At 45.7% G+C, this 27170-nt stretch overlaps 1 pseudogene across 1 annotated transcript in view; it reads right to left on the bottom strand.

Moving 5' to 3' along the window:
* Positions 1-1658: 1658 nt before the first annotated feature.
* The window catches only part of LOC146839164 (uncharacterized), a 94156-nt pseudogene continuing 68644 nt past the window's right edge, over positions 1659-27170 (bottom strand). Inside the window, exon 2 of the transcript XR_014960795.1 lies at positions 1659-8798. The product of XR_014960795.1 is annotated as an uncharacterized LOC146839164 (transcript). The remainder of the gene's footprint in view (positions 8799-27170) is intronic.

The following is a 27170-nucleotide window of genomic DNA, read 5'->3' as shown; positions in this document are numbered from 1 at the left end:
GTTCTCGAAGATGCCATTTTGTATTATGTTCGAAACTGTTACTTGATCATTTACGAGAAATGGTCCTTGGTAGGTTTCGTTTCTTGAGCGCTGAATTCTGCTCATTAAGGCATACCTTTTTTGTTACATAGAGGCCTTCTCCCACCTGTCTAGTGGGGAGGATAAGCTAGATGACCTTCGGCAGTAGATAGCATGTGTCAGGCTGTGGAATCAAAACTTATGTTCTGTACCCCCATGGTATTACGACAGCTACCAGTGGTTTTCCATGGTAGGCGGGTCTTTGTGGACTCCGCAACATACATAATGTAACTCTATGCTTGCTCAAGTCAGTCCCTCATCAGCCATCATAGGCAGCTGGTCAGATTGGACTTCACTGCAGTGTATTATGTGAATTAACTGGTATGCTTGTATTCCCTTCTGCGTCATTGACTCTTCATTTAGTGGAAGTCAAAAGGAGGTTGAGAATGACCCTGGTGGTCCTAGTTGGGTCTCTTCCTTCAACACTCAACAGCAGTCCTCTGAAAGACATTGTCAAATATGGCTTTTCCACTGCTAACTCCATCACGGCTGGAAAGCAAGGTTGCGTCTTCCAAAAGGGAGTTACTAGAATCAGCTGACATCTCTGCCTCCTACCTGAACCAACACTTTGGGAATCATTTTGAACGGTGGAAAAGCGTAACGTCTAATTACTCTCCAATCCTTCAAGAATGCATCTGTAGCTACTGCTCCCGGATCTGGTCTCCAAATCACATAATTTGGTAACTGAAAAGTCAGTCAAGCAACATGTCATAAGTCCTAGAAACATCCAAAGAGGGGTCCTTCTGAGACCAGTCACACTATTGAAACTGGATCCTTCTAATGTAACCTAAACAGACTGCCTGCTGCTAGAAGTCACGCCATCGAGACTCAACCTCTCCAACGCCTCCGGTTTGAGACTTCTGCTGAGGATGGTCACGCTATCCAGACTCAACCCTTCTAATTCACCACCCTCAAATGCCAGAAACAAATACCCACAACGAAGCCCAGGTAAGCGCAGTCCCTCCATCGAGATTGGACAATGCCTCACCCTGGTGGGAATAACGCTATAGAGAGGGCATCCCTTTCTAATGCTACCTGCGCAAGGCCCCAGCCTAACCAAAATACAGAATTGAAGTGGACAGAAACAAACATCCAGGACACGTCTAAACTCACCTATCCAGAATCCCTGCAGAGAGCAGTCATGCTATTGAGACTGGAACCCTTCTAATGCCACCAGGACCAGACTCCCAAGTGAGAACTGTCACAATGTCAAGGCTGGACCCCTCTGATACCACCAGTTCCAGGGTTTCTGTAGAGAGCGGTCATGCCATCAAGACTTGAGCCCTCTGATGACACCAGTTCCAGGGTTTCTGGAGAGAGCGGCCATGCCATCAAGACTGGAGCCCTCTGATGCCACCAGTTCCAGGGTTTCATGAGAGAGCAGCCATGCCATCAAGACTGGAGCCCGATGTCACCAGTTCCAGGGATTATGTAGAGAGCGGCCATGCCATCAAAACTGGAGCCCTCTGATGCCAGGTGAGCCAGTCTCCTGCTGAGAGCACAAATTATTTTGATAGTTTATGGGGGCAATCTGATTTAACATCTCTTTCTATGTAATCACCAGCCAAATACCATCAATTCAAATACATTTTTATTGTATCACATAGCAACATACTTTTCGTATTAACATGTAAATTCTTGTCATTATTTTGTGCAGTTTATAATAGGATTAGTTCTAACAGTATCGTATTTTAGAGCAACCGGTCTCTTTTTCTGCATTTCATATGTTGAACAAGTATTTAAAAATCAAACATCAGCCATCTGCCCTGTACAATACTCCCCGAAACGTAAATGGATTTTATTTGCTTTGAGCTCTGCTTGATTATCACACAGTGTGTGGGTCAATGACATCCATTAATGATCCCTCACTCTTCTGGAGAGTAGCCTTGCCCTAGGCTTGGTTATCACTCAGGGTGTGGGTCAGTGACTTATGTTAATGATCCATCACTCGTCTGGAGAGTAGCCTTGTGCTAGGCCTGGATATCACTCAGTGTGTGGGTCAGTGACTTCCATTAATGATCCCTCACTCTTCTGGAGAGTAGCCTTGACCTAGGCCTGGTTATCACTCAGTGTGTGGGTCAGTGACTTATAATAATGATCCTTCACTCTTCTGGAGAGTAGCCTTGTGCTAGGCCTGGTTATCACTCAGTGTGTAGGTCAGTGACTTTCATTAATGATCCCTCACTCTTCTGGAGAGTAGCCTTGTCCTAGGTCTGGTTATCACTCAGTGTGTGGGTCAGTGACTTCCATTAATAAACCCTCGCTCTTCTGAAAAGAAGTCTTGTCCTAGGTCTGGTTATCACTCAGTGTGTGGGTCAGTGACTTCCATTAATGATCCCTCACTCTTCTGGAGAGTAGCCTTGTCCTAGGGCTGGTTATCACTCAGTGTGTGGGTCAGTGACATCCATTAATGATCCTTCACTCTTCTGGAGAGTATCCTTGTCCTAGGGCTGGTTATCAATCAGTGTGTGGGTCAGTGACATCCATTAATGATCCCTCACTCTTCTGGAGAGTAGCCTTGTCCTCTGCCTGGTTATCACTCAGTGTGTGGGTCAGTGACCTCCATTAATGATCCCTCGCTCTTCTGATGAGAAGTCTTGACCTTGGCCTGGTTATCACTCAGTGTGTGGGTCAGTGACTTGTATTAATGATCCCTCGCTCTTCTGGAGAGTAGCCTTGTCCTATGCTAGGTTATCACTCAGTGTGTGGGTCAGTGACCTCCATTAATGATCCCTCGCTCTTCTGATAAGAAGTCTTGTCCTAGGTCTGGTTATCACTCAGTGTGTGGGTCAGTGACTTCCATTAATGATCCCTCACTCTTCTGGAGAGTAGCCTTGTCCTAGGGCTGGTTATCACTCAGTGTGTGGGTCAGTGACATCCATTAATGATCCTTCACTCTTCTGGAGAGTATCCTTGTCCTAGGGCTGGTTATCAATCAGTGTGTGGGTCAGTGACATCCACTAATGATCCCTCACTCTTCTGGAGAGTAGCCTTGTCCTCTGCCTGGTTATCACTCAGTGTGTGGGTCAGTGACCTCCATTAATGATCCCTCACTCTTCTGGAGAGTAGCCTTGTCCTCTGCCTGGTTATCACTCAGTGTGTGGGTCAGTGACCTCCATTAATGATCCCTCGCTCTTCTGATGAGAAGTCTTGTCCTAGGTCTGGTTATCACTCAGTGTGTGGGTCAGTGACTTCCATTAATGATCCCTCACTCTTCTGGAGAGTAGCCTTGTCCTAGGGCTGGTTATCACTCAGTGTGTGGGTCAGTGACATCCATTAATGATCCTTCACTCTTCTGGAGAGTATCCTTGTCCTAGGGCTGGTTATCAATCAGTGTGTGGGTCAGTGACATCCATTAATGATCCCTCACTCTTCTGGAGAGTAGCCTTGTCCTAGGCTTGATTATCACTCAGTTTGTGGGTCTGTGACTTCCATTAATGATCCCTCGCTCTTCTGATGCGAAGTCTTGACCTAGGCCTGGTTATCACTCAGTGTGTGGGTCAGTGACTTATATTAATGATCCCTCGCTCTTCTGGAGAGTAGCCTTGTCCTATGCTAGGTTATCACTCAGTGTGTGGGTCAGTGACCTCCATTAATGATCCCTCGCTCTTCTTATGCGAAGTCTTGACCTAGGCCTGGTTATCACTCAGTGTGTGGGTCAGTGACTTATATTAATGATCCCTCTCTCTTCTGGAGAGTAGCCTTGTCCTAGGCTTGATTATCACTCAGTGTGTGGGTCAATGACTTCCATTAATGATCCCTCACTCTCATTTGCTTTGTATCAATGGTCATGCGAACCATATATCCCTAAATATAAAGTGTCCAGTTTAGAACTGGCTTGTGTTTGTGCAAAAGTAAAAGGAATTTAATCCTCCTAAAGGTTTGTGTGTTTTGTTATGTTTAAGGATGTGTGTGTGGAAGGTAAGACTTTTTGCTGTTTCTCACTGGCTGGGCAGTGGTGATGGTGGTCGATGGTAGGGAGAACTTGCAGGACTCTGCACTTGGATAAAGCTAGCAGAGAGGAATGCATTGTTTATTACTGCCTTTATCTAATGAAGACATTTCTGTTTCTTCCCTAAGATGTGTGTGTTTTATTGCTGAACTGCTTTATGTGTGACACTGACCTTTGAGAATTCTCTGTGCTTTGTGGTTCCAGCAACACACAAATAATTTTCAGATGATTCAGAAAACTGCTGTCCATTATTTTTGTGGTCTCAACTGCTCAAATGTTAACTCTGTGCTCTTGAGGCAGCGTATTCGTTTTACATCTATGCATTCCCCTCCTGAAATGGGATAGTCTTTTTTTAGCATGAACAAGCATCAGTATCATGTGTCCCTTCTCCGCTGAAACCAGATTTGTTCTTGCAGTGCTAAGGTTCCAGAAACATACAACAGGGCAGCGATTTTTGAGTTTAGCTACTAAGAACTGGAATTATTTACTGCTCAAAACTCAATATTTACTTAGTTGTCAAGCCTTCAGAAATCTATGACAACCAAAACATTTCAATAACTGTTTCTTCTATCAATAGTTTCTCCATCATGCACCAATGTAGACCTTCCACTGTTAAGGATTCAGTTGAATGATGCTCTAAATATAAAAAATGTAAAGATGTATTTACATAAAATTATCCTCATTGGTAAATCTTTTACATAGTTTTGGGTGAGCTAGCAAATCTCACAAGAATCCGGCTTGATGTTGGAAACCTTTGGTAAAGTGTCACTGTGGCTGGTCCATTTACAGATGAATGTAGTGATGGACACGGGGACCGGCTCAATGCTGGATACCTCTGGGGAAGGGCCACTGTGGCAGGTGCATTTACAGATGAATGTGATGATGGACATGAGCATAATTTCTCCTGCGTCAAGACTTGGGAGATAAATGTCATGCTGTGTGAGTCAATAAAACTACTTCCACATTCACTGGTATGGGTTTTCCTCTGTGTGTGCTTGATGAAGTCTTTGTAGGCCTGATGACTGACTCCAACTCTTCCCACATCCCCTACATTCTAATGTTTTTTCTCCTGTGGATGTTCTTTGATGGTACCTTAATGGTGTGGAAAAACTAAAACTACTTGTGCATTCACTATGATGGTATGAATTTTCCCCTGTGTGCGTTAGCTGATGTTCATGTAGTTGTGATAAATGACTAAAGCTCTTCACACACTCACCGCTCTTGAATGCGTTTTCCTTTTCTTTTCCATCAGCTAACACACTTAGCTGATGGATTTCTAGGCTTCCTGATTGACTAAAGGTGCTTCGGCATTCACTACAATGGTGTGGCTTTTCCCCTGTGTGGGTTTGCCGATGTTCATGTAGTTGTAATAAATGACTAAAGCTCTTCATAAATTCACAGCACTTGAATGCTTTTTCCTTTGTGTGTGTTAGCTGATGGATTTCTAGGCTTGCTGACTAACTAAGGGTGCTTCTGCATTCACTACAGTGGTGTGGCTTTTCCCCTGTGTGGGTTTGCTGATGTCTTTGTAGCTGTGATAACCGACTGAAGCTCTTAACACATTCGCTGCATTTGAATGGTTTTTCCCCTGTGTGCGTTCGCTGATGTGCTTGGAAGTTAGTTAACTGACTAAAGCTCTTCCCACATTTACTGCAATAGTATGGTTTTTCCCCTGTGTGTGTTCTCTGATGTCGTTTTAGGATTGATAAAAAACTAAAGTTCTTCACACATTCACTACATTTGAATTGCTTTTTCCCTGTGTGTGTTCGCTGATGTGTTTGTAGGTTTGTTAATTGACTAAAGCTCTTCCCACATTCACTGCACCTGAGTGGCTTTTTTCCTGTGTGTGTTTGCAGATGTTTTTGTTGTTGTGAAAATCGACTAAAGCTCTTTACACATTCAATGAACTTGAATACTTTTTCCTTTGTGTGTTTTAAGTGTGTTGAGTGACTAAAGCTGCTTTCACGTTCACAGCACTTGAATGTTTTTTCCCCTGTGTGTGCTCGCTGATGTGTTTGTAGGTGTGATAACAGCCAAACGCTCTTCAAACATTCACTGCACTTGAACGGCTTTTCCTCTGTGCCCATTCGCTGTCTTTGTAGATGTGATAACTGTCTAAAGCACTTTGCACATTCGCTGCACTTGAATGGTTTTTCCCCTGTGTGAGTTCGCTGATGTCTTTTTAGGTCTGATAATTGACTAAAGCTCTTCACACATTCACTGCACTTGAATGGTTTTCCCCCTGTGTGTGTTCGCTGATGATTCCTAAATGCTGCATAACGTCTAAAACTACATCCACATTCATTACAATGGTATGGTTTTACACCTGTGTGTGTTTGATGATGTTCCTGTAGTTTTGAGAATCGACTAAAGCTCTTCCCACATTTACTGCACTGCAATGATTTTTCTCCTGTGTGTGTTTGCTGATGATTATATAGGTTTGACAAGTCACTAAAGCGTTTCACACATTCACTGCACTTGAATGGCTTTTCCTCAGTGTGTCTTCGATGATGTTTCTGTAGATCTGGTAATCGACTAAAGCTCTTCACACATTCACTCCACTTGAATAGTTTTTCCCCTGTATGTGTTCGCTGATGTGCTTGTAGGCTTGATAATTGACTGAAGCTCTTCCCACATTCACTGCACTTGAATGGTTTTTCACCTGTGTGTTCGCTGATGTGTTTGTAGGTTTGATGACCGACTAAAGCTCTTCACACATTCACTGCACTTGAATGGTTTTTCTCCTGTGTGTGTTCGCTGATGTGCTTGTAGGCTTGTTAATTGACTAAAGCTCTTCTCACATTCACTGCACTTGAATGGTTTTTCCCCTGTGTGTGTTCGCTGATGATTCCTTAATGCTGTGTAATATCTAAAACTGCTTCCACATTCATTACAATGGTATGGTTTTTCACCTGTGTGTGTTCGATGATGTCCCTGTAGGTTTGAGAATCGACTAAAGCTCTTCCCACATTCACTGCACTTGAATGGTTTTTCTCCTGTGTGTGTTCGCTTATGACTATATAGGTTTGATAAGTCACTAAAGCGTTTCACACATTCACTGCATTTAAATGGCTTTTCCTCAGTGTGTATTCGATGATGTTTCTGTAGATCAGTTAATCGACTAAAGCTCTTCACACATTCACTGCACTTGAACGCTTTTTCCCCTGTGTGTGTTTGCTGATGTCTTTTGAGTTGTGATAACTGACTAAAGCTCTTCCGACATTCACTGCACTTGAATGGTTTTTCTCCTGTGTGTGTTCGCTTATGACTATATAGGTTTGATAAGTCACTAAAGCGTTTCACACATTCACTGCATTTAAATGGCTTTTCCTTAGTGTGTATTCGATGATGTTTCCGTAGATAAGGTAATCGACTAAAGCTCTTCACACATTCACTGCACTTGAATGGTTTTTCCCCTGTGTGTGTTCGCTGATGTGTTTGTAGGTCTGATAATTGACTAAAGCTCTTCCCACATTCACTGCACTTGAATGGTTTTTCTCCTGTGTGTGTTCGCTGATGTGTTTGGAGTCTTTGTAATTGACAAAAGCCCTTCCCACATTCACTGCACTTGAATGGTTTTTCTTCTGTGTATGTTCGCTTATGTGTTTGTAGGCTTGGTAATTGACAAAAGCTCTTCCCAGCTTCACAGCCCTTGAATGGTTTTTCTCCTGTGTGTGTTCGCTGATGCTTCCCTAATATTGCGTGATATCTAAAACTAAGTCCACATTTATTGCAATGGTATGGTTTTTCTCCTGTATGAGTCCGATGATGTCCCTGTAGGGTTGAGAATCTACTAAAACTCTTCCCACATTCACTGCACTTGAATGGCTTTTCCCCGCTGTGTGTTTGATGATGTTTCTTTAGATCTAGTAATCGACTAAATCTTTTCACACATTCACTGTACTTGAATGTTTTTTCTACATTGTGTGTTTGTTGATCCCGTTTTAATTGAGATAAGACATGAAAGCTCTTGCTGCATGTGTATGATTCTTCTTTCTTGGTTAGCGTCTCAGGGTTGGGGCTATATTTGTCTACATCCCAAGACTGTGGTTCCTGATGGACAAACATGGCTGATAAAGCACTTGTGCTATTCTCATGTCCTGTATGTTTGTGATATTTTGCAGGTTTCATTTCTGACTTAACAATATGTGTGCAATAGCCATCAAATACTTGCCACACTCATAAAATGTACACAATATCTTTGTAGGCGATTGTGTCTTTAGATTGAATATTGGTTTTGAACGCTTGCGGGTAAAGATTAATCTTCCTGCTGGCTAGTGCAAATTGGGATAGTCCGTTGTACTTTAGACAGCAGAACTCCTCTTTCTTTTAGCCTTCAGTTGTCTGGCTCCACTCCGTTGTCCTTTGCTCTGGTTGCTGAGGTTTGACCAGAAAGAGATTACAAGACACCCAGAGACTGGTATCACTTTAGAAAACAAAACACTGCTGAACCCCAGCATACAGATCCTACGATCAAAGCTGGTACTGACAACTGTTTATACACATGAGGTGGCTTGTTATTGTTGCCTTCATTTTCTAGAGGTTATTTCTTCATCTCGTGGCATGGAGGTGCACAGCTCAGACTTACAGCTACTGAGCTGCCTTTGACTGCTTCTTCCAGTATCTGTCAGTGTATGTTCAGGTTTCTCTGTCGCCAACTGCGCTGATGTTTTCCTCAGTACTGGAGCCCATTATTTCTGTTATTTTTGCAGATTTACAGCAACAGCTTCCTTATTCATAATCATTTCATGCATTCAAGGCTTGTTTTCTGTTGGATGTAAAGATATTAAAAATTACTAAATGTAATCATGATGGAAAGTGAATTCACAATGTTAAACTGGTTGTAAAAGAAATCTCCTCTTTAACATCTTTGAAACTTAGCAAAGAATATTTAATCATACAAAGATTTTTTTTCTTCAAAGATATGTTTATTGAGTGTTTTATTACAGCGCACAATCTGAGTTAGTACCATCACATCATCCCTCGCAGGGGAACAGAAAGCTTCAGTAGGACTATAACAGCTGCACAGGGTGCCTTGCTCAATATAAACCAGCTCCTTTTCTTATCGAGTGGCCCGAGTGGTGGAAACAGTTTCTAAACATAATGGAGCTTGAAGTGAGTCCTTTCTGGGGCAAGATGCGAGCAGGCTGTTCCACAGAAAGCTCAACTTCCTTCTGCGATGGTAGCTTCCCCAAGCCGTCCAATTGGAGTGCGTTACATGAAATGAACATACATCATGTACCAACTTATCCCAAACGTGAGATAACAGAAATAAAGGACAAAATAACCCCCCCTAATACCCTCCCCCACCCTACCTGTGGTGGCGGCAACACTCATACTATAGAGGAGTCATATGACCCCGGGACTCCAATCAAAATTGAAAGAGATGAAGGGCTCTTAGGGTGGAAGGACAAACAGCCGATGGGAGGCCTCTTGAAAGGAAGGAGACTAGGGGTCCCCATTTAAATTCAAAGTTCTTATAGTTATCCCTGAAAATGTCAGCCATAAGCTCTAGGCTCAGCAGTTTCCATAGGCGAGAGTGCCAGAGGGAAATAGACTGATCCTCCCTCCTCTTCCAGGCGTCTGCCAAAGTAATCTTAGCTGCCCCAATGCAAAGTCACATTATCATTTTATCAGCTCGAGTCTGGTGCTCTAGAGAATAGTCACGCAGCCACAAAAGGACACCCGCCATGGTAGTGGGAATGGGATAACCCAGCATGTCTTTTATGTGTGCCAGAATTTCTTCCCAGAAGGGGCGGATAGTCGGGCAATCCCACTATATGTGTTGGAAATCCCCAAGTAAACCGCACCCTCTCCAACATCTATCAGAGGTGGCAGGGAAGATCTGCCGAAGTTTGGATGGATGCAGGTAACAGTCCATCATAGTCTTCAGGTGCGCTTCCCTGAGTTCCATGGAGTGATTGAATTGCGCAATATCAGTCCACTGGTGTGTCCATTCCTCGTCAGAAATAGGACTGTCTTCTCACATGGACATATATCGGGGGCGTGGGGATAGGGTGGTTTTAAGCAGGAATCTGTATATAAACGAAATCACCCCTTTAAAAAAATGTAGTCTTGGTGAGGAAGTTCTCAAATTTTGTAAGAAGGCCGGGTGGCTGCCTCCCGTACCTGGGGAGTAAGGACCCAATGCATCAATTGAGTATAATGGTATCTTTCTGTGTTCTCTAGTTTATAGTTATCGAAAGTGAAAGGGTGGAAGTTATGGAACAGGTGCGTCAGAGCTAAGCAACCTCCCTCTCTCCAGGCGTCAAAGGGTCCCTCATGTAGGGCCAGGGGGAATGCTGGGTTGAAGTGGATCGGAGTAAATGGGGAGGGGACTGAAGTCCACCTATCGTCTCCCACGACTGAGTCCCATACTCTGAGGGTGGTGCGTGTGGGAGTACTAATGTAGGTATTCTGCAGTCTGTCCTTTCGAGGGTGCCACACAAAGTCCCAAATAGTCCTCCCCATCACGCTACGATCCATATGTAGCCAATGTTTCTCGGATGCCTGTTGGGACCATTCAACAAGACTCTCAGCTGCGCCGCTTTGTAGTATAAGAGAATGTCCAGGAGTCCAACTCCCCCATCTGTACGAGAGCGGCGCAGAAGAGAGTAAGAAAAGCGAGCACGTCCCCCTGCCAGATAATGCGTAGGCTCATGGTCTTCACTCTTCGAAAGAAATCACTCTCCAGTTCAATAGGTAAGGCCTGAAATAAATAGAGGAGCTTGGGCAAGAGGGCCATTTTCACGGCGTATATGCAGCCTAACCATGACAGGAAGAGAGGTTTCCATTTCGTGAGTTCTGTTTGAATGCGTGCAAGGGTGGGGGAAAATTGGCAGAATATAGCCCCTCAATTCTCGGCGTTAGTTGAACCCCTAGATATTGGATGGAAGAGGTAGCCCATGGTAGTGGAGTAAGAGATTGGAGCCTGAGGACTTCTGCAGGCGGGAGGGTAAGGTTGAGTATATACGATGTGCCTAAATTTATTTTAAACCCTGACACTAGTTCAAAACGCTCAAGTTCTGACTGTAAGTGCGGGAGGGATGTGGCAGGCTCAGACAGGGACATAAGGACATCGTCCGCAAACAAGGTTATTTTATGGAATTCCCCCGTGAATGGTAATCCCCGAATATCGGGGTTAGTCCTGATCGCTAGGGCTAACGGTTCTATGCTGAGAGCAAATAGTAAAGGTGAAAGGGGACACCCGTGTCATGTGCCTCTAGAATGGCGGAAGGAGGATGATTGTATCCCGTTGACCACCACCCTAGAGCTGGGGTGACAGTAGTTAGCTCTAATCATATTGAGGAATTTAGGCGAAATCCGAATGCTGTAAGTGTGTGGAAAAGGAATACCCAATTAACCCTGTTGAAGGCCTTTTCGGCGTCTAAACCTACTAAGACTGCCGGGATTTGGCGTCTGTTGGCCTTTCCTATCAAGTGTATGATTTTGCGTGTATTATTGTGTGATTGACGTCCTTTGATAAATCCCGACTAGTCTGGGTGTATGAGGTCGGGCATGAGATCATTTAGGCGTTTGGCTATAATTAAAGAATTAGCGTCAAGATTCAATAGAGCAATCGGCCTAAAAGAGGCGCAGCGCAGGGGATCTTTCCCCGGTTTGGGTATCACTGAGATCACAGCTTTGGACATGGTGCCGGAGGTCGCGCCTTCCTCCGCCATTCTGTTAAAGAGATGTGTAAGGACGGGAGTAATGTCAAGGGCAAATGTCTTATAAAAAAGGGCGGTATAGCCGTCTGGCCTGGGAGCTTTATGGGACTTCAGGCCTTTAACGGCCATGGTGACGTCATCCATGGTAATAGGAGCGGTGAGCAATTCATTCCATGCATTGGACACCTGGGGCAGGGGAAGTGATTGGAGGTACTCCTATTGGGCGTTCGAATCTAAGGTTTCCCCAGTGTATAGGCGTCCGTAAAAAGAGCCAAAGATCTCAGCTTTGTCCTCGTCTCTATGCGTAAATTCCCCCGAGGGACCCCAAACGCCGCCTATGTATTCTCTCTCTCTTTTATCTTTTAATTGTCTGGCAAGATGTTTACCAATTTTATTTCCCTTGGTGTATGATAGGTGTCGTAGTTTAAGGAGCGTGAACTCTGCCCTGTTATTGTAAATGGCCTTGAGTTTACCTTGGAGCGCTGTGATACTGCGTAGCATTTGCCTGGTGGGGTTCACTTTATGAGTGTGTTCAAGAGAAGTCAGTTTGGTTTCCAATAGATTTCTCTCGCTAGCGCGCTGCCTATTCAGTGCCGCATTGAGGGCAATACAGTCCCCCCCCGAAGAACAGCCTTCAGTGTATCCCTGATGGTAAATTCCGAGGTGTCTTCTGGCCTGTTAGTAGCGAAGAATTCAGAAATGGTTTCTCTTAATTTGGCACAGGATTCCTTGTCTCGAACAAGCGACGGCGGAAAGTACCACCTGGGGGTAGTCGGGGCGTTCCCAAACCCATTGAGACAAACAGAGAGTAAGCTATGGTCGGATATCGAAAGGGGGAAGATCTTGGGGTCCCGCAATGTGCCTTGTAGAGACTGACTAATAAAGATGTAATCTATCCGGGAGTATGTACGATGGACGTGTGAGTAGAACGTGTAGTCTCGGGTCTGCGGGAAAAGAGTGCGCCAGGTGTCTAGAAGGCCCAAGTCATGTATGCGCTGTTGTGTCTCCACGGAAAAGGAGCCCATGTCCGAACGATGTGTACGTACTGTCCAAGTCTTTCTGCCATATCAGATTAAAATCGCCCATGAGGATCAGTGGACCTTCTGCAAAGTCTGTTAACTTCCTCAAAAATGTGTGTAGGAAAACCTGACCAGCGTTGGGGTATATATTGCCACAAGAGTGCAGACCTTCCCTCTCAAGCACCCTTTGATCATAACCCAGCGACCATCTTTGTCACGCTGAACCCCCAGAGGTTGAAATTGTATGGAAGAGCGAAACATAATAGCCACCCCCCTGTGTTTCCTGTGGGCCGATGACCTATAAATTAGTGGAAAATGTTTGTGTCTGAGACGCGTGTCTTCGGCACTAGCTAAGTGCGTCTCTTGTAAAGCCACTATGTCGAGCTGGTGGTCAGTAATGTATTTCCAGACTTTGTGGCATTTTTGGGGGGAATTAAGACCTTTAACATTCCAAGTTCCGATAGTAATCAGCATTATATCACAGGGAAAAAACTACATCCCTCCACAAGCTCCGAAGGCCCCAACTTGTTACCGCTCCCAATCTGTCCCCCTGTGGTAGTGTAAGACCAGAGAACGCCGGCTGTGCTTTCCAGAAAATAGAGGTCCCCCCAAAAGCAACTGTTAAAAAGCCGCCACCACAACCCTCCCAGACTCACCCTGTGACCCCTACAAAAATGAGAACAAACATAAACAAATATACAATACGAACATTACTTTTGGTCCCCCTGTGGGGCCGAGGTGACCCCCTAGAGACCATGGGGGACAGCAGGTCCGAGGACCCCGTCCACGCCCGTCCCGGCGGAAAGTTCAATCAGAAGCATATTTGTGCGGCTCATGGAGAAAAAGAGAAGAAAAAAACCAACAAAAAAAAACAACACAGACACAAAGAAGGCCAACCTGAATGAAAGCACATGTCTAGAGAAATGCATCTAGGAGTCATCTACAATGGCAAATATAACATTTAGCAACAACGTGGATCACAGCCTATATCGAAAAGCAGTGAAATCCTCGACTGTTAAGCCCACTATGCTATAGACAAGAGGAAGCAACATCAGTCTTACTTATAAAGTCTGCAATGTTCGTGCTCAATCCTCCTCCATAGAAAGTGTCCAACGCCGCCAGAACGGGTGCAGCAGCGAGGCTCAGGAGCGGAGCATACCTGGCACTCCGGTAAATGCCAGCCCCTATTGTGTACCATCGAAGGCTTCCAGCGACGTCGACCAGTATGTCGGGCATGCAGGATGCTGTGATGCTCGGCCCACGGCGCACCCAAACAGCGATCAATGCCAACGCCTGCGCGACCCAATAGACCATGCGGAGGTTAGCGGAGCTCGTCGGGTAGATTCTCCAGTTTTGCCTTGGGAGGGGACAATCTCTTCAGAGGGAATGCCCAGGAGATCCAAACCTTCCTGTAGGTCGGTGATGTGGCGTAGTTTGTTCTGGAATTCAAAGCTGAGCCCAAATTGATAGGTCCACCTGTACCTGATCTTTTCATCTCGCAACTTAGTGGTTACGGGTCTGAGCAATTGTCTCCGTGCCAGTGTAGATGGTGCGACATCCTGATAGATGGTGCAGGAATGACCTTGAAATGCGACGGAGTGTTTCGCCCTGGCTGCCTAAAGTACTGCCTCTTTGACTTTATAGGAGTGGTATTTGGCCAGGATGTCGCGTGGCCGTTTCTTCTCTCCGAGTTGTAGAGTCCCCACTCGATGAATTCGGTCCAATTTTATTTTAAGAGTCTGTGGTGCCAGAATTTCTGAAAAAAGACCTACCGCGAAGACCTACCGCGAAGGCAACCAGGTCAGGCCCCTCTGCGCCCTCCTCCAAGTCCCTGATTCGTATGTTCTCCCTCCGTGCTCTGTTCTTGAGGTCCTCCGCCTTGAGTGGCGACTGAAGGAGCTGATCCTTAAGTAATCACTCATCGTCCCGAAGCTCAGTAGAGAGTTGCTCCTGTTCCTGGTGGTGTGCCTCAAGGTCAAGGACTCTAGTGCGTACGGAGTCCACATCTTGTTGTAAGGAGGATAAACGCTCCGTCAAGTCTGATTGCAGTTGGTTCATGGAGGATTTGATGTCTTGGCTGATGTCACTGCGAAGTTCAGATTTGAAGTCCTTGAACATGGCTAAGAGGTCCGCCTTCGTAAGGGCCACTGCTGCAGAGCTTGTGTCTCCCCGTAGCGTAGATCGTTTTTCCACGGTCAAAAAGAAATCTGAGACCTTATTTGGTGTTTTGCTCGCTGTCTTCTTAGGCAGCATATGGCTGAAACCTTCAGAGGCGTGCAGGCGTTTCCAGAATGTAGAATTCAAGGTTCCAGCCGGGAAGTGTCATGAGGTGGTGCCTGAATTGTTGATCTCCGTGCCGCAAGGGTCCGTACCCTGGAGCCTACGGAGGATTCCCCTCAGGGACTCAGCTATTCAGTTCCTCGGCACACAGGGGAGGCCACCGTTTCTACGTGAAAGCGTGGCGCTAAGGTGAGTGTCAATACCCTTAGTAGGGAAAAGAGCCCTAAAGCATTGCTCCCGCAGCCAGAAGGAGCCTGAAAGGAGGTACTGCAGCGGGTACAGCAAAATGCTGGACTGTGGTGAAGAGGGTTGCCAGTGCGTAGATCGTAGGCAATGGTTAACTGGCGCTGGTGGTTTCTACAATTAGGGGGAGATGTGCAAGCATGGCGGTATCCAGCAGTGGTGAGTAGCTGCCCCTCAAGCCTTCAGCGCGTTTGCAAATATGTGCCAGCCCCGTGATGTCTAGTGTAGTGGAGGCTCTAATTGCAGCGCTTAAGGAGCCCTCTGATGTGGAGACGACAGGCGGTGCTGAGCAGCAAGCTGTGAGCGTGAAAAAGCGCCGCCATTTAGCAGAGCGCGGCCGCCTTTTTGAAGTCAGGCACAAGCAAGATAGAGGAATTTCAGCCGGGTTAGGGAACTAATTTTGCCGCCGCTAGTGCCCCCAGGCCATCCGCTACCGTGAACAGTATTCTGCTCCTCAAATGGGGGTTGCTGCGACCTTACCGCCAATATAAAGTCGGGAAGGGTTCCCGTCGCCGCAAGATTCGCGCCGCCATTTTGATTTGCAGTGCCTTCCCCTTCCAAGCCGGCGAAACCCAACGAGGCAGTTCTCGCTGCGATCAATGTGTATAGGTGATTGTCGCCGATGCCTCACACCTTCAGGATATCTTTCACAATTGTGATGGAATAAACCATCCGCCGAAATCTAAATTAGGCCCTAGGTGTACACTGTGTCCAGTGTGGCCAGCAGCGCTTGAAGGATCTTAAGGTTTGTGGGTCTCTCAGTGCTTTGAGGTCATCGGCAGGCAAAACTTCTGTCAGCTGTGCCTTGTGCAGATTTTCTTTCCGGGCAGGAGAATCGGACGCCTACCATGCAATAACCCAGGCCAGGCACTAGACGCAAACAATGCAATAACATAGGCAAGGCACTAGGAGAAGCTGATGCAAACAATGTAAAAACATGGGCCAGGCACTAGAAGAATCTGATGCAAACAATGCAAAAACACAGGCCAGGCACTAGGAAAAGCTGATGCACACAATGCAATAAAACAGGCGAGGCACTAGACGCAAACAATGCAATAAGACAGGCAAGGCACTAGGAGAAGCTGATGCAACAATGCAATAACACGGGTCAGGCACCAGAAAAATCTGATGCAAACAGTGCAATAACACAGGCCAGACACTAAATGCAAACAATGCAATAACACAGGCCAGGGACTAGGGAAATCGGATGCAAACAATGCAATAACACAGGCCAGGCACTAGGAGAATTTGACGCAAACAATGCAATAACACAGGCCTGGCACTAGACGCAAACAATGCAATAACACAGGCCAGGCACAAGGAGAATGTGACGCAAACAATACAATAACAAAGGCCAGGCACAAGGATAATCTGACACAAACAATGCTATAACACGGGCCAGGTACTCAGAAAATTTGACGCAAACAATGCAATAACACAGTGTCGTAAATAAAGTATTACGCACTCAGAATTTCTATATATATCAATATAATCATGCATAAAGCAAGAGGCTGAGTCTGTGGCATCAGGTTCAAAAGGGCTTTATTCCAATAACTCGAGTTATAGGGATAATAGTTCCATCACCACAAGGGATCAGGAAGGGTCTTCTAATCAGAATTCTCAAAATATTCTCAAACTTTATTCACAGAGTACAGTATATATACATTTCAATAATATACGTAAGCAGGAGTGCTTCAGGCGGAGCAAGAGAGAATGAGATACGAGCATGTGGGTGTGTAAGTAGGCGTGAAGGTGGGCGTCCACTTGATGATAATAGGTGAATGTCATAGGTGGGTGGATACCTGGAGGGGGTTGCGTGATCTGCTGGAATTGTACTGGAACTTTGCCTTACTTGTGCTCAACTCGAGCATGACGTGTAACTGACGTGGGGAAGGGTTGCTGTGCAACCGAGGAGTCTGGAAGTGAGGCCTTCAGTGTCAGGACGACCAGCACATCTTGTATTATCTGATTTCTAAAGTCTGGAGCAGGGACTGATTTGTGACATAGGTTGCCCATCACCAAGAGCCAATGTGGCATCTATTTCTCCATTCACTGCGTAGGCCCTACATGGGGGCTATGGGCTTTTCACTGACGTGAGCTTTGCAATCACACGAAAAGAGACAGAAAGGCTAGGCTCTCTCCTTTGCAGACGGGTCGTGTTTATTCCTCCTTCTCCAGGCAGGAATGTGGTTCAGTAGGAGTAAGCAGATAATCGTGCTCAATACTGTCTCGACACCTCGGACAGGGCCCCTTTGGCTGAGGCCCAAGTGTGCAAGGCCAAGGATACGCAGCTGCAGCTTTCAGAGCGTCTGAGGCCTGAAACCTCTTTTCGGCTCTGGCTGAGCCACAAACATGGGCTTCATGAAAATGCAGGAAAACATGATGCAAAACGTGTAGGCCTCAGTGCAGATTTGTCGTTTCTTTCATGGGAGACTGGATGATGGCAGGCCACGTTTATAGCATAAGCATCATGTTAGACAGGCCATGGAGGGGAAATGCATGGGTTACATGCATGTATACATAAAGCGTTTGAGGGGCACATAGGGGACATATAGGTCTCACAATTTTTATTTCCTCATTCCCTCCTAGTCCCCTAGTGGACCCTTCATGTCACATCTATTCTCATGAGACAGTCGATCTGTTCTTGCAGCATTATTTTTCCATTTTCAATGCTCTGTAAATGGGGATGTGGAACACATGCAGTAGCACACAGACCGCAAACGGCCGGGCCACACTGCAGACATAGACAACAACTGAATATCATTAGTAGTATTAATCCACAGACGGTCAACACTTTCCATCCCCATGCCGATATTACTCCCCAGAGCCAACTGGACCAAGTCCACGTGCCTGGGTCTTGATGTATGTTTTGGGCAATCTTGTGGAGCCTTGTTATTGCTTTGTATACAGACGGTGCGTTATTAGGAATAAAAACGCAACAGCTAGAGCCGATGACCCTACAAGCCCCGCCCCTATCCGCCAGGATGACGTCAAGAACAAGACGATTCTGAAGAACGACCAGTCTCATAGCAGACTGTTCCTGGGTCAAGTTCCCCAGGGCTGATGCAGTCTCATTAGCAACCGTTTCTAGAATCCTTGTTAGCCTGCGGATAAGTTTACTATTCTGGACGGGACCTATGAAGAAAAAGAATCCTTTGTTGAAATCTGTATATTGCTCCCAAGCTGTCTCAGTCTGGTCAATGCCGGAGGCATCGAGCCCTCGTCTGTGTCTGATAAGTGCTAGTCGGAGATCTTGATGATAGTTCGATGGGGCCAAGAAAACGGGTGGTAAAAGAAATGATATGTAGCACGTCCCACCCCAGTCTAAGGGCAGCTGTACATACGCTGTCTGGCCACAAATAAAGTAGGTGTGTCGTGATGCTCTGAAATAGGACTTTCCTTTGTCTTTAAACACTATTATAGTATTACACTCACTGTGCCCCAAATGTACTGAGCCTTCTTTTCTGACACACAAGTTCCCTTTTACTGGCAGGACTGTAATTGAAGATGGACCTAAATTGTGTATGGGCTTGACATTCAACACTATAAAGTCGAGGGTCGCATTTCCTTGCAGATACTCTTCATTTTCTAGATCTGTACCTTGTCTTTGGGGAAGACCTTCTTCATCTGGAAAACATGCTTCATTCATGACTTTATTCAAGTTACCCCATACCCAGTCGCCCCTACACTCCTTGTCTTGACATTCTTCGGCATTACCGTTGATGGATGTCATTAAGGCAAACCATGCTCCGCAAGAACCATTATGGGAGAACGGAAAAGGGAAAAGAGGCAACACTCCCTTCACCTTCTGATACGGGGGAAGTCGGCCACAGACCCAGCAGTCTGTAGCATTGCTAGTCTGATGTGAATGGTGCAGCATCTGAATAAAGGTATTGTTGCGTAAGGCAAGTCGATATGATAGCTCATGGGATGGCAGATCACTAAATGTGTGCATTATGGTATCATTAGTGGAGGAGTGTAAGAGTGAAGCAATAGGAGGAAAAATAGCATGTAGTATTAAGCTGATACATATTATCGTGATACACAGAAGAGATAGAAAAATCAAAGTCACTATACATCTACCACACAATATTTTACAGTATTTGCTTTTCATCTTGCTCTTTTTATCATTATTATTGTTCGAGATCTTATGCAAGCCAGAATACATGTTCAACCGCTTCACCACCTAGTGGACTTAATTGATCAAACGGGTTCTGACTTTTTAGATCTAAGTTTAGCTTTGTACTCCTGCTGGGGAGTCTCCTTTAGTAAAGGGGGCTCAAAGTCTGAAAAGTTTGTGTCCTTTTTAAAAGAATCGTTATTCCCGAGGTAGCGTTTACAATGATGAAGATGAACCCATCCTTTCCGTCCTTCGACTTTAACGGCTGTCCTCGTGGTCAATAATACTAACTTCGGCGCCTTCCACCTTGGCTCAAGAGGGCTCGATCTATCAAAGTTCCTTATTAGTACATAATCCCCAGGAGCGATGGAGTGTTCCTTGACCTGGGTGTTGTCAGGGAAGGCGGCAGCAACCTGAGAACGACAAGAGAGTAGTGCAGACATCAAGGAAGCCAGGTAATCTGTCAGCATGTTACTATCAACATCAGTAATCTTTTTAGGCATTGGAGTGCCCCACATATTCGGTGGTCTACCAAAGACCACTTCATAGGGAGATAAGCCTGTTCTAGAATGGGCTACCATTCGCATGTAAAAGAGGGCAACCGGCAGGGCTACCATCCAATCTACACCTTTGTCTGCACAAATCTTTGCTAGTTTTATCTTTAAGGTCTGATTGTGTCTTTCTACAAGGCCTGCTGCCTCAGGATGTCGTACGCAATGGAACTTCCAGGTATACCCTAACAGAAGGGACACCTGTTTCATGAGTTCAGAGGAGAAAGGCTGACCGTTGTCGGAATATACGACACGCGGTAATCCATAACGTGGGAAAAACTCTCGCACCAATTGTCTGGCGGTAGTTACAGCAGTATAATCAGGGACTGGATAAGCTTCTGTCCACCGTGTCAGTGAACATACTACTACCAGGACATATTTGTAACCTCTACATCTGTCCATTTGGATATAATCCATTTGGAGGACTTCAAAAGGATGGTCAGGTGGATGGAATCCACCTTGTTCCATCGGAATGCCTTTACCTGGATTGAATTGGCAACAGATCATACATGTTCTGACCTTTTGTTTCGCTGCTGCACGCAGGTGCTTGTTGAACCATATATTCTGTAAGCTGTCTAGCATTGCTTTCTCTCCTAAGTGTGCAGGACTATGTGCGGTATTTATGATCACTTGTACCATCGAATCAGGAAGAAACCATGTTGTTTTGCCCTTAGTCATCCAACCCTGATCAGTCAGTACCCCTCCTTGTTCCGACCATTTCTTTAATTCGTCTAGAGTAGCATGTGTCTGTATGTCTTGTACATCCTTGGAAGGATCCCTGACTGTCATGGCTTTGGTCATTGATGGTATCTGTGTGTTTGTCATGTCTAGTGGGGTCTGAGCTGTCTGTTTAGCAGTTCGGTCTGCCAGATCATTGCCTTGAGAAATGGTATCTGTGGCTTTAGTATGTGCTTTGCATTTCAGGATAGCTTTGGCTGTTGGTAAATGTATCGCTTCCAGAAGGGCTTGAATAAGGGGGCCATGCTGTATCTTGGCCCCGTGAGAGGTCAAGAAACCTCTTTCTCTCCACAGTACTCCGAAGTCATGAACTACCCCATATGCGTATTGTGAATTGGTGTAAATGTTTACTCTCAAGTGCTTAGCTCTTATGCACGCTTGTGCCAGGGCGATGAGCTCTGCTGCTTGTGCTGACAGTATGTCTATTCTTTTAGTCTCTATGATTTCAGTAGCAGTGGTCACTGCATACGCTGCCACTAATTCTCCCGCCCCCGTCCTCATGCATGAGCCGTCAACATATAGTGTTAGGTCAAGGTCTGGGAGTGCAACATCTGTCAAGTCTTGTCTTGGTTTAGTCACGGTATGTATTACTTCAACACAGTCATGTGGGGAAACGCTTTCTGTACTGGAGGGCAAAAGAGTAGCAGGATTCAGTATGTTGCATCGTCTGATCTCTATGTGTGGTTGAAATAACGTCAGCTCATAACCTGTCAGTCTCGCTACAGTTAGGTGTTGGGTTTGTGTTCGGTTCAAGAGAACCTCCACTGCGTGCGGTACTTGTACTGTCAGGGGGTGGCCCAGCACTATCGAGTCACTTTGTCTTATGGCTAAGGCCGTTGCTGCAACAGATTTTAGGCACGCAGGCAAAGCCTGTGCTACTGGGTACAATGTACTAGAAAAATAAGCACAGGGCTTGTGTTTTCCTGCATGATCTTGTGTTAGGACAGAGAGTGCTGTTCCATCTCGCTCTGTCACGAAAAGCATAAAAGATTTGTTGTAATCAGGGATTGCTAAAACTGGTGCTTGACATAAAGCTCTTTTTAATTCTTTAAATGCCACAGTGTGTTCTTGTGTCCAAGGGAGGACATTAGTAGAAGCTGCCTCTTGTGTCGTCAACTGTATGAGGGGCTTGGCTATGTAAGCATACTGGGGGATCCACTGCCTGCAATATGAAGTGAGGCCAATGAATGCACGTACCTCCTTTTGTGTCTTGGGCTGTGAAAGGCCAGAAATCAATTGAATACGTTCTGGTGTCAGTCGCCTGCCCTCCTTGGATAGCAAGTGTCCAAGGTACGCCACTTGCTGTTCACAGAATTGTAGCTTCGAAGGGGACACTTTGTGCCCCTTGTCAGCCAGGAAGTGTAAAACCGTGAGTGATGCATCTTCACAGTCATGTTCCGATCTTGCAGTGATGAGAATGTCATCTACGTACTGTATCAGCGCTGTAGTGGTAGGCATATGAATACTGTCTAGTTGTCGTTTGAGTGCCTGACTGTAGATGCTAGGACTTTCCGTGAAGCCCTGTGGTGCTCTTGTGAATCTAAAGCTGCGGCCTTTTAAACTGAAACCGAAAAGATATTGGCTGTCTGGATGTATTGGGATACTGAAAAATGCGTTCTTCAGATCGATAACTGTAAAGAACGTAGCCTTCGCATCAATGGCAGTCAATAATGAAGAAATGTCCGGGACCACAGGGTACTGTGGCACCACACATTTGTTTAATTCTCGCAGGTCCACAACTAATCTATAGACAGGTGATGTATTGGGATCAGTTCTTTTAAGAATAGGAAGAACAGGTGAGTTGCATATGTTTGAATCTGTCTCTATCACCACCCCTTGTGCAATGAGTTCATCGATTATTTTCAGTAACCCTACTTCAGCCTCAGGCGGGATTTTGTATTGTCTAATCCGTGGCAACACTACTCCTTCTTTGAGCGTGACCTGGTGTGGTGTAATGTTCATGAAACCTACGTCAGTCGGGCCTTGTGCCCATAGGTGCTGTGGTACATTTCGGAGCCTGATGTCAATATCTTTCATTACAAAATGTCCCTTGAAATCACGTAAATACAGTCGCACTCCTTCTGGCGAGCAACAGATAATTGCTCCCAGTTCCTTCAATGTTTTTATACCAAGTACGTTTTCTGGACATGATTTGGTAAGCAGTAAGTCTGTTGTATGTATTAGTGGACCAACTCCTAAAGAGACTGGTTCTGAAACCTCATTAATAATAGGCTTTCCTGAAAAGCCCAGGCATATATTCTTTGAGCCGAGAGGGGTGCCCCTGGAACCTCGGAATGACTGATGGTAGTTCTACTCGCCCCAGTGTCAATCAAAAACGTTTTATTTTGTCCTAGTAAACGTGCATGTACATAGGGACCCGCTTGGTCCACAGGAATTGGAATAAGGGGCAAGTCGAATTCCCTCTCTGGGCTGCTTCATGAATATGCTTGGTATTCTGGATAGTTAGTTTGAGCGTGCTCATACATTTGTGTTGTGGCATGGGCTGGTGCAGGTGCATGGACAGGCGGTGGCGGCGGTGGAAACGTATCTGATGTCTGATGTGTGTTATTTTCCTTGGGAGGATAAGGACGTGGCTTTGTTTTACCTATAGCTATATTGTGTTTCAGGACTGCACATTCATTTACGAAGTGGCCTGGCTTTTTGCAATAATTACACGTTCCACTAGTTTGTTTCGTGCTATTCTTGTTCGTGTTTGTGTTTGCCGGTGTCGATTGGGCCACCAGCATCTTCATCTTTGTGTCTTTCATGCGTCTCTTTTCCAGGTCGTGTTCTTCTCTAATTCTGTTCTGGTGATATTGTAACATCTGTAACATTTGGGAAGGGCTGTTTGCTTGCCAAGTACTCTCAACCTTCAGTACCCTATAGTTTACCTCTGGTAGGGAATTTTCTACTAGTTTGCTCACGAAAAGATGGGGATATGAATCGCTACCGGGCTTAAGGCCACTATTGATAGTAAAACATTTCTCAAACCTAGAGTAAAAATCGCTAGTGTCCTCGTCTGGTTTCTGTTTACAGGCTGAAATAGCATCCCAGTCTTCTTTCTTGGTAATTAATAATCTAGGCAAAACTTGTATAAGGAGTTCAGGTAAGTCTTTAGCTCGGGGACCCAGACCAACCCCCGGGCCTCTTGCTTCTTCCTCTGTTTCCAACAGATCCCAGCTGATCTTTTTCTCTCCCACCTCCCAGTCCTTCCCTTTAAGCTTCTCGTAAATACCAGCAGGCAATAGTACTTTTAATAAGTTTAGAATGTCAGCATATGTATATTCTCCTAAGCGGAGAATGTCTTTTAGTTCTCGGTGAAAACCCCCCGGGTCTTTATCATGGGAGGGCAACATTTTTTTCATTTCCAGTATCTCTAATTTTGACAGAGGGGTGTAGACAGACACCCGTTGCAGCGCATTATTTGCATCCTTTACAGGATGAACCTCTCGTAGGGGGTTCAGCTTGTCGTATAACTGTCCCTTACCCTGTGGTGGAGCGGGAAGCAGGGACCTAGTCACGTATACTATATATTTGTGTCGCTGATCCAGGATGACATTAATCAATTCAGTACCCATGTTCATCCACCTGTCTAGTATTATGTCGTCCAGCAACTTATACAATAGACCAGGACCAGAATATTGACTCTCATACAACGTGATCAAATGTTGGACCATGTAAACACCAGCTATGCGCTGTTCATTTGGTGGTAGGCTCAAGAACGTCTGTGCTACGATATCATTATTATATATATCATATTGGGATACCCACAGGGTGGCTGACCGTGCTAGTTCATTTTCGGTCGGGGTGAGGGGCTGATCGTTACCTAACCATTTATTCACCGCTTTTTCGGTGATTTGGAACAAACTTTCAAGGGAATATCTTTCTTTTATAGCCGTTCCCTGTTTACGGTGATTGAGGCCCTTGGGCCTTTCGAATCGCCGGGCATGGCCCACATATTGTATTCTGTCTTGGTCCCCCGCTTCATCATCAGATGATAACTCAGCCTTTTCGTTCGGTCCTCCTTCGTGTGACGCTATTATTGCCTTTCGGATTTTGGTCAACATGTTGTCTGTCTGTCCTGATTTATCATGCTGACCGGCATCTATGCGATCACTCCAACCAATATAACAACGGTCTACGTCCCCGTCACCTTCGTCTTTTTCCCTGATCAGACAGTTAATTAGGAAGCGAAGGATATAGTTCTTAATAATTACTTTTCTATTTTGTATAGCTTCTGCTATGCTCTCAGAACCTTCCCCTGTTCTTATGAATGTGTACATTTTCTTTAGATGTTTATCCATATCTGGTAATTTTTCCAAATCTGCGACTGCTCGTCTAAGCCGTAGTGAAAAAACGAGCATTCTGCCCTTTCCTGGATCTGGATCATATATACATTCGGAGATGTCTACTTTTACTGTCGGCCCCCCTCCTGATGTTGTCCCCGATCCTCCCTCCCCGCTGTCCTCGAGCTCCTGGAGCTGGGCTTGCGTTGGGGGTGCAGGGAAAGATCCGTCCACGTATGCTGGTGGGGATTCCTCTAGGTAGGTGTTAATAAACGTTTCGGATGCTGTTTGTTTTATTTTTCGGGGTACTTGCGGTGGCACTCTAATGGGTCTTTCTACTGGGGCCACTCTTGCTAGTTCCTCTGAAAGGACGGGATAAATACCAGCAACGACAGTATTTCTTTTTCTTTCAGTCTGCTCTCTTTTTACCCGTTCCCCTTCCTCCTGTAATTTCTTTTCTTTGGCTTTTTCAGACTCCTGTCTACTTCTCTCTACTTTGTGGAACTCTTTCTCTGTTCTTCTAAGTGACTCCTTGCGCCAAAACTCTATGGCATTCTTCTGAGCAGGTCTAGATTTTCTCTTCCATATCTCTTCCTCTACTTTCATAATGCATTCCGCATCCCACGTTCCCGTGATAGGCCATCTATACTTTGTCTCTAAATCCTTCGTGTAATCCACCCATAGTTCTAAAAACAACACGGCATCTAAACCATGCTTACAGTACATGAAATGTCCAGGTGTGTCTCTAGGCGGAATGTTAACTGGTTCCTCTAGTACACCTTTTCTGGTACATATCTTACGCAGTTTCGAAAATAACTGCATGTTGGAATGTAACCGAAAACAAAAATCACAATGACCCAAAAAACAAAAACCACAATGAAACAAACTTACATAAAAACCTGACACATTCAAACCTAACTGAACCTGACTAAGACAATAACATTCATACAGTTAAATCGGTGCTCTTGAATCCTAGAAAACATACCGGTCTCACAAGTGAGACACGTCTTTACTGTGTTCAGTAAATGAACCTGTCTTTAATGCAACCCCCATGAAAAACTCACCGGGAAGCAGAACTTGAACTTGAACTTGAAGGCCTCGGACACTTGACGCTGCGCAGGGAATGGCGTATCTTAGGTGGATCTCTAGAAACCTCGGACACAGCTCTCTCGAAGGGTGGGCTCTGGGTCGGGACGATCCGCAATCCTCACCGCCTCGTATGGATGCCTGGTCGCAGTCCGTCTCCTTCGTTGGCCTGAGGGAGTTGGCGGGAAAAACCCGCGACGTGTACACTTGAAGTCCGTCACGGCTGTAGAAGGGGGCAAAACCGGACCTTCATCTCCGGCGCGTGGGGAAGGGGATTCGTCCCTATTCGGGCGCCAGTGCAGGACTTCAAAGCACTCTAGGAGTGCACCCACCCAGCTTAAAAAACACTAAATCCTGTCTGGAAGGTGGTGACACCTCCCTGTGACAGGATACCCTTTGTTGGGCTTCCTCCACTGCGAGTTTCGGTCAGCAGCAGGAGGGCAGCCCGGTGTCTATGCTGGTGGCATCCATTTTGTGATGCCAGCGCTCTTTCAGATTTCTGTCGTTTTACATGTCGTCCCCTCTAGAAGGGTGGGATCATGCTCCCACATCATGGACTGATGTGGGGGCATGATTCCAAGTTGTTTGACACCAAACACGACATGTTTTGATGCAGTCATTCCAAAGTTAGCATTTTAATGCACTTAAGAGTATATGGTTTAACCACATCCACAAACAGCCATAGAGAATAGACTCTGGTAGCTGCAGAGGGGCCCTGCTCATGCAGAGACACCCCCTCACATTGTAAACCAAGCACCCAGCCCTCAGGATTCAAAGGGCCTGCCATAGGGGTGGCTGATAGATTTAAATGTGTGTGTATGGTGAGATATAGAACCCTATACCTCAGTGAAGAGTGCTAACACTACCTCACACAGGCAGCAGTAGCAGGCCTGTGGTGTCAGATTGAGTCTGCTTCCCATGGGTGGCATAATACATGCTTCAGCCCCTGGTAGGCCTGTGAAGTGCCTATGCCCTGGGTACCTAAGGTACCATATACTAGGGGCTCATAAGGTACCACAGTACCCAATATGCAAACCAAGTCGTTTAGAGAGAACAGAGAGACTGGGGCCCTGATTAGCAGGCACCCAGCCAGACTATAGCCAGAAACCAGTGTATACATCAGAAAAAAATTGGGGGCAACATAAGT

The sequence above is a fragment of the Triturus cristatus genome, chromosome 4_2, assembly GCF_964204655.1.
Source record: "Triturus cristatus chromosome 4_2, aTriCri1.1, whole genome shotgun sequence".
NCBI classification, from domain to species: Eukaryota; Metazoa; Chordata; class Amphibia; order Caudata; family Salamandridae; genus Triturus; species Triturus cristatus.
The sequence above is the reverse complement of the archived record's forward strand: the minus strand, read 5'-3'. Positions and strand labels throughout refer to the sequence as shown.